At 39.6% G+C, this 13,358-nt stretch overlaps 1 pseudogene; it reads left to right on the top strand.

Annotated features, from left to right (window-relative positions):
• The first annotated feature begins 10,390 nt into the window (after positions 1-10,390).
• On the top strand, positions 10,391-11,550 carry LOC132485101 (methionine aminopeptidase 1-like; annotated as a pseudogene).
• The last annotated feature ends 1,808 nt before the right edge of the window (positions 11,551-13,358 follow it).

Below are 13,358 nucleotides of genomic sequence, written 5' to 3' on the forward strand. Positions count from 1 at the left end.
TGAGATGGACTCATAACTGTCTGGTTTACACTGGGTTACAATAAAATACTTATTAATTTTGTTGTTAAAATTCTCCAGCTTTAGCCATTAGGAGCTCTTTTAGTTTCCTGTATCTCTTTGATGTACTCTCATCACTGGGCTTTTTCAAACACTTACTTTCTGGCACTATAAGATGCTCTAGGATTATCTAGGATATTTCCATGTCCCAGTCCTAGAATCAGCAATTTTTTTCAAGTATCCTTGGTTCTTTTCATTGCAGAATGGTATTAGGAAACAGGACCTGGCTGATAGGGGTGCTTGTTGCCACTGGGATGTCATTGCTTCTGGACCCTCTCAACTGACAGCAAGGAAATATATGTGTTTATACTAACCTGTCTATATACACATATCTGTAAATATCTCTGTATGTATGTATGTATGTGTATATATATTCATACTGATATTAACCACATGGATCATTCATGCCTTCCCCCTTTGCTTGTCTATAACCTTCTATTTCAATAAGCAGAAATCTGGTTCCCACCATCTGCTATCCATTTATTTAATTATTCAATGCCAGTTGTTCAATTACAGTCCACATATATAATGGCCTCACAATTTTTAACCTGTAGGGAACGACTTAATCAGCTATAGCATAGTACTTATGTACAGTTCCCTTTGCTTTTTCTGCATCAATTGATAAAGTCATAAGATTTTTATTTTTTATATATGATAAATTACACTGACTGATTTTTGAACTATGAGCCAGTCTTGCATATTTGGAAAAAAATATCACTTGGGTTATGATATATAATACTTTCTATATATTGTCAGGTAAAATTTGCTAATATGTTTTGATAATCATTTTGCTTATATTCATGAGAGATATTGTTCTGCAGTTTTCTTATGATGTCTTTATCTGATTTTATTGTTAGAGTAATGCTGGACTTGGATAGTAGGTTAGAAAGTATTCTTTTGCTTCTAATTTTTGGAATAAATTGTGCAAATTTGGTATTGTTTTGCCTATGTCAAAGGCAGAAGTGTTTATCTAAGGAAATTTACTGGAAAACTTTGATGGGATACATTAGATTTGTTTCCATTACAGCAGATTCTTTCAGAGTGAATAAAGGTTACTATCAGTTCTCATGATTTTCTGAAAGGATTTGAGATTACTAAAAGAATAAAATCAATGTAAAGCAACTTCACATTATATTATATATTTGAAGAATATGATTGTTTCAGGAAAAATTTACTGAGATTAGTCTAATCAACATTCTGTAGTCTGGTGCAGGAAGAAGGAATAATGAGGATTTCTGCTTAGCTAATAAGTTAGACTACTTCCTACCTGAGAAGCAGCAATGAGCATAGATGGAGGTTTCTTCTTTACTTAGAATGGTGTAGACTTTCACCCTGACTTACCAAGTATGGTCTCATTTTTCCTATTGTCCAATCAACTTGTCCAATTTGGCATTAGTCCTGGATTTTTCATTTTTAAAGAAGTATTGTTAATGGTTGTATGAAAATAAATTCAGATGTTTGAGCCAGACTTCCACATTGTACATCCAGCTTCTCCTTTGGTTGTCATCTAACCCCATAAATAAACCTATATATTCTACATGACACTAATTTTTTTTTAAATAAACAAGTCCTCTAGGTTTTGCTTGTTTTTCTTAAAACCCATTTGGAAATATTTAATCAAGTATTAAATAAATGTTGGATCAAAAGACATCAACTTTGAAAGCTTTGAGTGAGTTCCAGATAGGGAAAATGAAGTTTACATGTAGAAAGCATTTAACCCTATGAAAACATGGAAGAGACTACAACATACATAGATTTATACTTGCACTGTGGAATACTTCACCTTGTGGGAAGAGTCTTTTGGTGGAGTTTCAATTTTTTTTTTTTTTTTTGCGGTATGCGGGCCTCTCACTGTTGTGGTCTCTCCCATTGCGGAGCACAGGCTCCGGATGCGCAGGTTCAGCAGCCATGGCTCACGGGCCCAGCCACTCCAGGGCATGTGGGATCTTCCCGGACTGGGGCACGAACCCGTGTCCCCTGCATCGGCAGGTGGACTCTCAACAACTGCGCCACCAGGGAAGCCCGAGTTTCCATTTTTAATTTGATATGTTAATACTAAGTACTGCAACAGAATATTAAAATACCTGTGGACTTTCAGCATTTAGAATTGACAAAACTTTCAAAAAATCATAAACACAAGGAATAGTACTCTGGAAAACTGAAAGTGCTCTTTGTACATGGGAAATATTCACACATTCACTTTAAATATTTTTGTGTTGAGAATACGCTCTACTGAACAGATTTTGCTCTTAGGTTAGCAGGTACTATGGCACTTAGAGAAATAATATTTTTTCTATTAAAATTATTATGATCTATGGAGGGAGCTGGGGGAAGATGGCAGAAGAGTAAGACGTGGAGATCACCTTCCTCCCAACAGATACATCAGAAATTCATCTACACGTGGAACAACTCCTACAGAATACCTACTGAACAGCTGACAGAAGACCTCAGACCCCCCAAAAGGCAAGAAACTCCACACGTACATGGGTAGGGCAAAAGAAAACAGAATAAACAGAGACAAAAGGATAGGGATGGGACCTGCACCAGTGGGAGGGAGCCGTGAAGGAGGAAAGGTTTCCACACACTAGGAGCCCATTCGCAGGCAGAGACTGCGGGTTGCGGAGGGGGAAAGCTTCGGAGCCGCGGAGGAGAGCGCAGCAACAGTGGTGCGGAGGGCAAAGCAGAGAGATTCCCGCACAGAGGATCGGTGCCGACCGGCACTCACCAGCCCGAGAGGCTTGTCTGCTCACCCGCCGGCACGGGCAGGGCGGGGAACTGAGGCTTGGGCTTCAGGTTTCAGTCGGAGCACAGGGAAAGGACTGGGACTGGCAGTGGGAAGAGAGTCTGAAGGGGTTAGTGCACCATGGCTGCCTGGGAGGGAGTCCGGGAAAAAGTCTGGAGCTGGCGAAGAGGCAAGAGACTTTTTCTTCCCTCTTTGTTTCCTGGTGCGCGAGGAGAGGGGATTCAGGGCACTGCTTAAAGGAGCTCCAGAGACAGGCATGAGCCGTGGTTAAAAGCGCGGACCCCAGAGACAGGCGTGGGATGCTGGGACTGCTACTGCTGCCGCCACAAGGCCTGTGTGCGAGCGCAGGTCACTGTCCATGCCCCCTTTCTGGGGAGCCTGTGCAGCCCGCCACAGTGGTCCCGGGATCCAGGGACATCTTCCCCGGGAGAGTGCACGGTGTGCCTCGGGCTGGTGCAACGTCACACTGGCCTCTGCCGCCGCAGGCTCGTCCTGCACTCCATGCCCCTCCCTCCCCCCGGCCTGAGTGAGCCAGAGCCCACGAAGCAGCTACTCCTTTAACCCCGTCCTGTCTGAGCAAAGAACAGAGGCCCTCTGGCCACCTACATGCAGAGGCGGGGCAACATCCAAAGCTGAGACCCGGGAGCTGTGAGAATAAAGAAGAGAAAGGGAAATCTCTCTGTGCAGCCTCAGAAACAGGGGATTAAAGATCCACAATCAACTTGATGTACCCTGCATCTGTGGAGTACATGAATAGACAATGAATCATCCCAAATTGAGGAGGTGGACTTTGAGAGCAAGATTTATGATTTTTTTCCCCTTGTTCTCTTTTTGTGAAAGTGTATGTGTATGCTTCTGTGTGAGATTTTGTCTATATAGCATTGCTTCCACCATTTGTCCCAGGGTTCTATCCGTCCGTTTTTCTTTTGTTTGTTTTGATTTTAATTTTTTTTAATAATTACATTTTATTTTAATAATACTATTATATTTTATCATACTTTATTCTATTTTACTTACCTTCTCTCATTCTCTTTTTCCTACCTTCCCTCCTTCCTCCCTCCCTCCCTCCCCCTTCTTCCTTTCTTCCTTTCTTTCTCTTTCTTTCTTTTTTTCTTTCTTTCTTTCTTTCTTTCTTTCTTTCTTTCTTTCCTCCCTCCCTCCCTCCCTCCCTTCTTTCTTTCTTTCTCTCTCTCTTTCTTTCTTTCTTTCTTTTCTTTCTTTCTTTCTTCTACTAATTCTTTCTTTCTACTTTTTCTCCCTTTTATTCTGAGCCGGGTGGATCAAAGGCTCTTGGTACAGCAGGAAGGAGTCAGTGCTGTGCCTCTGAGTTGGGAGAGCCAACTTCGGGACACCGGTCCACAAGAGACCTCCCAGGTCCACATAATATCAAGCAGCAAAAAACTCCCAGAGATCTCCATCTCAACAACAGCACCCAGCTTCACTCAACGAACAGAAAACTACAGTGCTGGCCACCCTATGCCTAGCAACTATCAAGACAGGAACACAACCCACCCATTAGCAGAGAGGCTGCCTAAAAACATAAGGCCACAGACACCCCAAAATATACCACCAGACGTGGACCTGTCCACCAGAAAGACAAGATCGAGCCTCATCCAGCAGAACACAGGCACTAGTCCCCTCCACCAGGAAGCCTACACAACCCACAAAAACAACCTTAGCCACTGGGGACAGACACCAAAAACAACGGGAACTACGAACCTGCAGCCTGCAAAAAAGAGACCCCAAAAACAGTTAGATAAGCAAACTGAGAAGACAGCAAAACACACAGCAGGTGAAGGAGCAAGATAAAAACCTACCAGACCTAACAAATGAAGAGGTAATAGTCAGTCTACCTGAAAAAGAATTTAGAATAATGATAGTAAAGATGATCCAAAATCCTGGAAATAGAATAGACAAAATGCAAGAAACAGTTAAAAAGGACCTAGAAGAAATAAATATGAATCAAGCAATGATTAAAAACATAATAAATGAAATTAAAAATACTCTAGATGGGATCAATAGCAGAATAACTGAGGCAGAAGAACGGATAAGTGAGGTGGAAGATAAAATAGTGGAAATAAGTGCTGCAGAGCAGAATAAAGAAAAAAGAATGAAAAGAACAGAGGACAGTCTCAGAGACCTCTGGGACAACATTAAATGCAACAACATTCGAATTATAGGGGGTCCAGAAGAAGAAGAGAAAAAGAAAGGGACTAAGAAACTATTTGAAGAGATTATAGTTGAAAACTTCCCTAATATAGGAAAGGAAATAGTTAATCAAGTCCAGGAGGCACAGAGAGTCCCATACAGAATAAATCCAAGGAGAAATACGCCAAGAAACATATTAATCAAACTGTCAAAAATTAAACACAAAGAAAACATATTAAAAGCAGCAAGGGAAAAACAACAAATGAGACACAAACGAATCCCCATCAGGTTAACAGCTGATCTCTCAGCAGAAACTCTACAAGCCAGAAGGGATTGGCAGGACATATTTAAAGTGATGAAGGAGAAAAACCTGCAACCGAGATTACTCTACCCAGCAAGGATCTCATTCAGATGATGGAGAAATTAAAATGTTTACAGACAAGGAAAAGCTGAGAGAATTCAGCACCACAAAACCAGCTTTACAACAAATACTAAAGGAACTTCTCTAGGCAAGAAACACAATAGAAGGAAACTACCTACAATAACGAACCCAAAACAATTAAGGAAATTGGAATAGGAACATACATATCGATAATTACCTTAAATGTAAATGGACTAAATGCTCCCACAAAAAGACACAGGTTGGCTGAATGGATACAAAAATAAGACCCATATATATGCTGTCTACAAGAGACCCACTTCAGACCTAGAGACACATACAGATTGAAAGTAAGGGGATGGAAAAAGATATTCCATGCAAATGGAAATCAAAAGAAAGCTGGAGTAGCAGTTCTTATATCAGACAAAATAGACTTTAAAGTAAAGACTATTAGAAGAGACAAAGAAGGACACTACATAATGATCAAGGGATCAATCCAAGAAGAAGATATAACAATTGTAAATATTTATGCACCCAACATAGGAGCACCTCAATACATAAGGCAAATACTAACAGCCATAAAAGGGGAAATTGACAGTAACACACTCATAGTAGGGGACTTCAACACCCCACTTTCACCGATGGACAGATCATCCAAAATGAAAATAAATAAGGAAACACAAGCTTTAAATGATACATTAAACAAGATGTACTTAATTAATATTTATAGGACATTCCATCCAAAAACAACAGAATACACATTTCTCTCAAGTGCTCATGGAACATTCTCCAGGATAGATCATATCTTGAGTCATAATTCAAGCCTTGGTAAATTTAAGAAAATTGAAATTGTATCAAGTATCTTTTCCAACCATAATGCTATGAGACTAGACATCAATTACAGGAAAAGATCTGTAAAAAATACAAACACGTGGAGGCTAAACAATACACTACTTAATAATGAAGTGATCACTGAAGAACTCAAAGAGGAATTAAAAAAATACTTAGAAACAAATGACAATGGAGACACGATGACCCAAAACCTATGGGACGCAGCAAAAGCAGTTCTAAGCGGAAGTTTATAGCAATAAAAGCCCACCTTAAGAAAAAGGAAACATCTAGATAAAACAACCTGACCCGGCACCTAAAGCAATTAGAGAAAGAAGAACAAAAATCCTCCAAAGTTAGAAGAAGGAAAGAAATCATAAAGACCAGATCAGAAAAAAATGAAAAAGAAATGAAGGAAACAATAACAAAGATCAATAAAACTAAAAGCTGGTTCTTTGAGAAGATAAACAAAATTGACAAACCATTAGCCAGACTCATCAAAAAAAAAAAAAAAAAAAAGAAGGGAGAAGACTCAAACCAATAGAATTAGAAATTAAAAAGGAGAAGTAACAACTGACACTGCAGAAATACAAAAGATCATGAGAGATTACTACAAGCAACTCTATGCCAATAAAATGGACAACCTGGAAGAAATGGACAAATTCTTAGAAATGCACAACCTGCCAAGACTGAATCAGGAAGAAGTAGAAAATATGAACAGACCAATCACAAGCACTGAAATTGAACCTGTGATTAAAAATCTTCCAACAAACAAAAGCCCAGGACCAGATGGCTTCACAGGAGAATTCTATCAAACATTTAGAGAAGAGCTAACACCTATACTTCTCAAACTCTTCCAAAATATAGCAGAGGGAGGAACACTCCCAAAATCATTCTACAAGTCCACCATCACCTAGATACCAAAACCAGGCAAGGATGTCACAAAGAAAGAAAACTACAGGCCAATATCACTGATGAACATAGATGCAAAACTCCTCAACAAAATACTAGCAAACAGAATCCAACAGCACATTAAAAGGATCATACACCATGATCAAGTAGGGTTTATTCCAGGAATGCAAGGATTCTTCAATATATGCAAGTCAATCAACGTGATACACCATATTAACAAATTGAAGGAGAAAAACCATATGATCATCTCAATAGATGCAGAGAAAGCTTTCGACAAAATTCAACACCCATTTATGATAAAAACCCTGCAGAAAGTAGGCGTAGAAGGAACTTTCCTCAACATAATAAAGGCTATATATGACAAACCCACAGCCAACATTGTCCTCAGTGGTGAAAACCTGAAACCATTTCCACTAAGATCAGGAACAAGACAAGGCTGCCCACTCTCACCACTCTTATTCAACCTAGTTTTGGAAGTTTTAGCCACAGCAATCAGAGAAGAAAAGGAAATAAAAGGAACCCAAATTGGAAAAGAAGAAGTAAAGCTGTCACTGTTTGCAGATGACATGATACTATACATAGAGAATCCTAAAGATGCTACTGGAAAACTACTAGAGCTAGTCAATGAATTTGGTAAAGTAGCTGGATACAAAATTAATGCACAGATATCTCTGGCATTCCTGTACACTAATGATGAAAAATCATTAAGTGTGAAATTGTTGTTTTTCCCTTGCTGCTTTTAATATGTTTTCTTTGTGTTTAATTTTTGACAGTTTGATTAATATGTGTCTTGGCATATTTCTCCTTGGATTTATTCTGTATGGGACTCTCTGTGAACGTGAAATCAAAAAAATACTCCCATTTACCATTGCAACAAAAAGAATAAAATATCTAGGAATAAACCTATCTAAGGAGACACAAGACCTGTATGCAGAAAATTATAAGACACTGATGAAAGAAATTAAAGATGATACAAATAGCTGGAGATATATACCATGTTCCTGGATTGGAAGAATCAATATTGTGAAAATGACTCTAGTACCCAAAGCAATCTACAGATTCAATGCAATCCCTATCAAACTACCACTGGCATTTTTCACAGAACCAGAACAAAAAATTTCAAAATTTGTTTGGAAAAACAAAAGACCCCGAATAGCCAAAGTAATCATGAGAACGAAAAACGGAGCTGGAGGAATCAGGCTCCCTGACTTCAGACTATTCTACAAAGCTACAGTAATCAAGACAGTGTGGTGCTGGCACAAAAACAGAAAGATAGATCAATGGAACAGGATAGAAAGCCCAGAGATAAACCCACGCACATATGGTCAACTTATCTTTGATAAAAGAGGCAGGAATGTACAGTGGAGAAAGGACAGCCTCTTCAATAAGTGGTGCTGGGAAAACTGGACAGGGACATGTAAAAGTTTGAGATTAGATCATTCCCTAACACCATACACAAAAATTAGCTCAAAATGGATTAAAGACCTAAATGTAAGGCCAGAAAGTATCAAACTCTTAGAGGAAAACATAGGCAGAACACTCTATGACATAAATCACAGCAAGATCCTTTTGGACCCACCACCTAGAGAAATGGAAATAAAAACAAGAATAAACAAATGGGACCTAATGAAACTTCAAAACTTTTGCACAGCAAAGGAAACCATAAGGAAGGCCAAAAGACAACCCTCAGAATGGGAGAAAATATTTGAAAGTGAAGCAACTGACAAAGGATTAATCTCCAAAATTTATAAGCAGCTCATGCAGCTCAATAGCAAAAAAACAAACAACCCAATCCAAAAATGGGCAGAAGACTTAAATAGACATTTCTCCAAAGAAGATATATAGACTGCCAACAAACACATGAAAGAATGCTCAACATCTTTAATCATTAGAGAAATGAAAATCAAAACTATAATGAGGTATCACCTCACACCAGTCAGAATGGCCATCATGAAAAATCTAGAAACAATAAATGTTGGAGAGGGTGTGGAGAAAAGGGAACACTCTTGCATTGCTGGTGGGAATGTGAATTGGTACAGCCTCTATGGAGAACAGTATAGAGGTTCCTTAAAAAACTACAAATAGAACTACCATATGACCCAGCATTCCCACTACTAGGCATATACCCTGAGAAAACCATAATTCAAAAAGAGACATGTACCAAAATGTTCATTGCACTTCTATTCACAATGGCCCGGAGATGGAAACAACCTAAGTGTCTATCATCAGATGAATGGATAAAGAAGATGTGGCACATATATACAATGGAATATTACTCAGCCATTAAAAGAAACGAAATTGAGCTATTTGTAATGAGGTGGATAGACCTAGAGTCTGTCGTACAGAGTGAAGTAAGTCAGAAAGAGAAAGACAAATACCGTATGCTAACACATATATATGGAATTTAAGAAAAAAATGTCATGAAAAACCTAGGGGTAAAACAGGAACAAGGACACAGACCTACTTGAGAATGGACTTGAGGATATGGGGTGGGGGAAGGGTAAGCTGTGACAAAGCGAGAGGCATGGACATATATACACTACCAAACGTAAGGTAGATAGATAGTGGGAAGCAGCCACATAGCACAGGGAGATCAGCTTGGTGCTCTGTGACCTCCTGGACGGGTGGGATAGGGAGGTTGGGAGGGAGGGAGATGCAAGAGGGAAGGGATATGGGAACAGATGTATATGTATGACTGATTCACTTTGTTATAAAACAGAAACTAATAAAAAAATCTGTACAATTTTATCACGGGGGTAGTGTCATGTATCCACCACCACAGTCAAGATACAGAAAAGTCTATCAACATCAGGATTACTCCTGGTGCCCTTTTATAACTACACCCACTTCCCTCCTCCCTGCCCATCTCTTCCCCTACTTCCTCCCAAGCCTATAGTAACCACAAATCTGTTCCCCATTTCTATAACTTTGTCATTTTAAGAATGTTATATAAATGGAGTTATGCTGTGGAAAGAAAAAAACTATTATGATCTATGGAAAAGAGTCAATGTTGTTAACAATTTCAAATTTGTTAACCATAAGATACAATTTTGAAAATTAAGACTAATTTAACCATATTAATAAAATACACTCTCGTAATTATGCACTTTTGGTGTTAACTGAAAAATATTATATATTTGAATATGAATTGTGGTGGTGGTAAAAGCATTAACAGACTAGACGGGGTGGGGGTAGGTACTGCTGTTGGGAGCTGAGAAAAGAAACAATGGCTTCTCTCTTGTGTGAACCATATTTTGAGTTTGAAAAGAAGAAGCCAAAGCTGGGAGGGACTCGGTGAGGGGCTCCTCCAGCAGCCAGGCAGCATGGCGGCCTTGGAGATGTGTGTGTGAGAGACGGATGGTTGCAGCAGCGAGGCCAAGCTCCAGTGTCCCACCTGCATCAAGCTGGGCATCCAGGACTCATACTTCCTTCCGCTCACAGGAATGTTTTCAAGGAAGTTGGGTTTCTCACAAGTTACTACATATGAAAGCAAAAGATGAAAAAACCAAGCAAGAATTGTCTTCCTGGACTGTGGAAGGGGACATCAACACTGACCCATGGACACGTTATTGTTAGTAAACTCAGACCACATTATCCACTGATGTCAAGGCCAGTGCCAAGTCATAGTCAAAGACCAGATTATGCTGATCACCCTTTAGGAATGTCTGAATCTGAGCAGGCTCTTAAAGGTACTTCTCAAGTTAAGTTACTCTCATCTGAAGATATAGAAGGGATGCTACTGCTGTGTAAGCTTGCTAGAGAAGCCTGTGTGGACATTGATGCTGGGGCGATTAAACCAGGTGTAACTACTGAAGAAATAGATCATGCTGTACACTTAGCATGCCTTGCAAGAAATTGCTATCCTTCTCCCCTGAATTATTATAATTTCCCAAAGTCTTGTTGTACTTCAGTGAATGAAGTGATCTGCCATGGAATTCCAGAGAGATGGCCCTTGCAAGAAGGTGATATTGTTAATGTGGACATCACTCTTTATCACAATGGTTATCACAGGGACCTGAATGAGATGTTTTTTGCTGGAGACATGGATGAGCGAGCATGGAAACTTGTTCAGACCACGTGTGAGTGCCTGATGCAAGCCACTGATGCAGTGAAACTTGGTGTTTGATACAGAGAATTGGGAAACATTATCCAGAAGCATGACCAAGCAAATGAATTTTCAGTTGTTTGAAGCTATTGTGGGCATAGAATCCACAGGCTTTTTCATACAGTCCTCAATGCATCTCACTAGGCCAAAAATAAAGCAGTTGGAGTGATGAAGCCCGGCCACATATTTACAATTGAGCCAATAATTTGTGAAGGTGGAAGGCAGGATGAAACCTGGCTGGATGTTTGGACAGCAGTGATGAGAGATGGGAAGCTGTCTGCCCAGTTTGAGCACAATCTGCTGGTCACGGACACTAGCTGTGAAATCCTAACCCCATGACTCGATAGCTCATGGCCTCATTTCATTTCCCAATTTTAATTTCTCCTGAGATGGTTCATCTTGGTGATATCTTCTGGCTGTACTCTGCATTTTATTGAGAGTACAGAATGGAAGAGGAATTTTTTTTAATTACTTGTTTTGTTTTGATTATAGATAAGGAAGGACTGTAGCATTTGATGTGTGTCCTCAAGAACTTGTCTTGGGTCTGAAAAAATCCAAGAAGAATAAAAGAAGCATTTCTCTATTTCTCTCAATGCTCCCCTCTCCCCACAGACACAAAAAAATCTCTGCACCCCCAGTTTCTTATTTTCCCTTTGAGCAATTTTAGTTAAACCTGCTTTTAAGTTGATTTTATCACTGCCACAACCGGGCCATTAGAGCCAGCTACTTTCCAGGTGAATGTTGGAGATGAGAATCCTTGAAAGTTTAGCAACATACATTGCTTCCGATTTTTTTATTATGTATGTGTGGAACTATATATGTATACATTTTAAATTCCATATATGTAATTACTGAACACTATATGACCCGGGGTTTGTGTTGATTCTGCTCTGACAAGGTCAAAAGCTGTCATAAATGGACTTGTTGTTTGCAGTGATTTAATCCCCATCTGGGAATTGGCCTCCCTTCCCCCTGCTAATTATTTACCTTTATAATTGTAAGGAAGCACTTGGTCAGCGAGACTTGCCAATGTAGATTCTTTGAGTGAATGGATGTGGAAAAAGTCACTTTGGAAAAAGGTTATCAGATTTTTTAAAAATCTAGTTTATGGCAAAAATAGCCATGTTCCAAGTGGAAGCTGGCTGTGCAGAGAATGAGATTTTTGTAATCCATTACTATTTCAGACCTCTGTTTGGTCCTAATGGGAGGAAAAACGCTCCCTTCCCCTCTCTGTCTTATTTCAAGGCCATCCCTCAGAGATATTCAGAGAAGGGCGGAAGGTGCCCTGTGGATGTTGATGGGGAAAGACAGTTCTGAAATCTCTCCAGCAGTGAGCAAAGTCTGGAAATTCTAACGTTTAGTAAACCTGGTGGTGATGAGAAATGAACTTCTTTGGAGACTGGACTGTTCCCTTGCCGAAGGAATACAGCTGTCCTTGGTGTGCTGAAAACACACTTCTCCTTCACAAAGTTTGGAATCTCATTAGAAATGACCTCAGCTGCCCCACATCTGTGTTCCTTTCAGTAGTTCAGTCCAAATGGGAGTGTATCCGGTGAAGACATATCAGATCAAAGTCATTGTCATTAGAGTGTACTTGATTACTGGGTATCTGGTAACTTTATTCTAAGATAAGTTGATGCCACTGACATGTTACACTTGTACGAGAACACCTTACCCAGAGTGTCTCAGACCTTTATCGCTTTAAAGGAATTATGATAATGTTTTCATTACTTTTATTATTTTAATGATTTAAAGCGGCTGAAGATGGTATAGACTTTTGGGGGTATGTGTGTGAAGCTTTTTAACAAACCGTAATATTTGTGAATGGAATGCCTTGCAACATGAATGTTAATATAATGTGTAAAGTGAGATTTTAAAAGTTTGAATGATTATCCTGCCAAAAAAAAAAAAAGAAGCTGATAGGGGATTGTGTACACCCAGGTGAAGGGTGTAGTCATGCATTCACATACAACCCACACATGAAGCAAGTGGACCATGCAGAAACAAACGGCTTCATGATTTCATTAGCTCCACGATCAGAAACAATATTAATTAATTGAAGGGAGATCCAGACCCACCTCCTATTCCCACCGAGATACAGATACTGTCACATAATTGCATTTCTTCCCCACACCCAACCCGTCCCTACTCCTGGAGAAGTGAGAAGATGCAGGTCACACCACACC

This window comes from Mesoplodon densirostris, chromosome 3, assembly GCF_025265405.1.
Source record: "Mesoplodon densirostris isolate mMesDen1 chromosome 3, mMesDen1 primary haplotype, whole genome shotgun sequence".
NCBI classification, from domain to species: Eukaryota; Metazoa; Chordata; class Mammalia; order Artiodactyla; family Ziphiidae; genus Mesoplodon; species Mesoplodon densirostris.